At 45.5% G+C, this 2,500-nt stretch overlaps 1 protein-coding gene across 1 annotated transcript in view; it reads right to left on the bottom strand.

Moving 5' to 3' along the window:
- Positions 1 to 2,458: 2,458 nt before the first annotated feature.
- Positions 2,459 to 2,500, bottom strand: part of pof1b (POF1B actin binding protein) — a 13,213-nt gene continuing 13,171 nt past the window's right edge. The window contains exon 12 of the mRNA XM_067229331.1: positions 2,459 to 2,500. This exon is cut by the window's right edge and continues 251 nt beyond it. The gene's annotated coding sequence lies outside the window, so the exon portion shown is untranslated.

Here is a 2,500-nt window from a genome sequence, read left to right as displayed (position 1 = left end):
AGAGAGGGGAGTTTAGTTTCATTCAACTGTCATCTTACGTGCTTTTACAACAACAAAAAAACATAAATATTGTGCAGGAACTCCACGCTGTTGGGTCAGTAACTAGATCATAGAGAAAGAGTTGAGTCATACCTTAGAGAGGAGAGGTCAGACCTGTTTCTCTACAGCAGGACACCATGTTGGCTCAGTAGAGTGTGTACGTTACTTTTCATGAGACCAGCTCTAACAGTAACCAGGCCTACAAACCAACAGACAGGTTCAAAACATTTAGAAAACGGACACAAACAGCTGCCTCTCTCTGACCCCTTCCTCTCTCTCTGTCTCTATGTCTCTCTCTCGTGCCCGCGCGCACACACACAGTAAACCCAATATCCTCTCTGTCCGCAGGGGACACAGCCAGTGCAGGCAGAAGAGAGAGAGACTGCTTTATCCACATCAAAGGCCTGAATTATCAACCATAATCAATGCTTCCCCATTCCCCCCCCCCCCTCGCTCACTCCCTCTCTCTCTCGCTCCCTCACTCCCTCCCTTACTGTGTCCCCCCCCCCTCCCGCCCCCCCTCGCTCACTCCCTCTCTCGCTCCCTCACTCCCTCCCCTTACTGTGTCCCCCCCCCTCCACCCCCCCCCCCTGGACCACCCCACCAACACCCACACTCATCTGCTAGGTCATCCTCCCCCTCCCCCATCCTCCCCCCGCTTCCACCCTCCCACAGAGCTCCCCAACCCCACCCACTGTTCTATATGTGTGTGTGTGTGTGTGTGTGTGTGTGTGTGTGTGTGTGTGTGTGTGTGTGTGTGTGTGTGTGTTTGTGTCTCTGGTTCTGGAACACAACAACTTTATTTAATAGGTCCAGACCCCCCCCCCCAAAAACATGCATATCAAATTGTTCCCAGTTTTAGCAGAGTACCTGGAAGACTGGAGACCCGCTATAACATATGCACACACACACACACACACCAGGAAGCAGAAAATACAGCAGTCTAATCATTACTAATTCATGAAACATGTATAAAATGGGCTATGTAATCAATTCAGTCAAGAACTGTGTCACAAAAGAATCAAACTACGTTTGATGTTGCAAGTACTAAAAACATCAAACCCTCCCATTTTACCACTTAAACTGGCACTGTAAATCAAACTGTACCTGAATGGGGCAATGATACGGTCTCATACTGCTGTTGTCAGGGGTGCAAAGTCATGACTAGATTTGTGGCATGGTTGTGATGCATGGATGGATAGATAAATAGATAGATCAGTGAATGGAGTCAAAATGGTTGACAGCCCTGCAAGCCAAGCCCTACAGAGATATCATGACCTCATTCACTACAGTACGGCTGTCTATCTGGCACATCGCTGCCGTTACCGCAGGCCTGCGTGCGGTTGGCGCCCTCTGGTGGCAGAATCGGGTATCGCAGTTTTCCCGCAGCTTCGGAGACAGTCGAGGAAACCGTTGAGGTTCGGGAGCTGGTGATGTTATAGCGTCATCTGGCGCACAGCGTTGGCAAGAAGATAATTAATTACGTTTTTGATGAGTGTACGGTTTTCCTTGAAATATCGCTTTTTATTGATTACTTAAAAGGATAGGTTTGATACTTGACAAATCATTTTTCAAATGCTGAAGAAAAAAAGACCCGCAAACCGTTGATGTTATAGATTTTAATTTTTTTTATTAAGAATCTAGATATCTATTTCCATTGGACATGAGGGAAGCAAGGGGGAAGCAATGTTAATTGTCAGAGAGTTCCCATCTTTGCGGTCAAAAAATATGCATTTACTCAATTCCTCATTAGCTTAGAGTTATCATACTTTGAACAGGGTTTGACTCCTGCCAGCTAGTCCAAGACAATGGTTTAAGCATCTATAAAGGATCTGTTATAAAGTCTAAAACATCTCTTTCTCCATGGACACCAGTTTCAAAAACAACCAGTCCGTTTCAGCAGGCTATCACCAATATAATCGCATCGCTCCCCTCTTTCTAACATTCACCCACACACCAATCTAACCCTCCTTCCCACCCTCACCCGTCTCCAACACCACCAAGCATTCTTAGCTCAACACGGAGCAACATCAGCACGCAAACCAACAACATCATCATCACACCCATGCAACGTACCTCATCAGAAATATAACCTAACTGGGCAAGACATAAACGTGTTTAAATATATCCTTGTAATCTGTTACCTTTTTATAATAAAAATAAAAAAACACCAATTCAAACCAAATAGACGGAAAAGAGGAAGAAGCTATTGCAGACTACTCTCTTACAGAAAAAACTTCAAAACAATATTTCTAACATGCATGGTAACTATAGGTAACGGCAGTGGGGGAAAGAGGAGGGGGGATGGTCCCTATCCAGGATGTGATGGTTCCATTGACTGATTTTTTATTTGCGTTTGGTCGTTAACTATTTTGCTCCTTGCGCCACCCAATGCAACACCTGCATGTACAAAGGGGGATGGTCCCTATCCAGGATGTGATGGTTCCATTGACTGATTTTT

The sequence above is a fragment of the Osmerus mordax genome, chromosome 25, assembly GCF_038355195.1.
Source record: "Osmerus mordax isolate fOsmMor3 chromosome 25, fOsmMor3.pri, whole genome shotgun sequence".
Classification (NCBI taxonomy): domain Eukaryota; kingdom Metazoa; phylum Chordata; class Actinopteri; order Osmeriformes; family Osmeridae; genus Osmerus; species Osmerus mordax.
The sequence above is the reverse complement of the archived record's forward strand: the minus strand, read 5'-3'. Positions and strand labels throughout refer to the sequence as shown.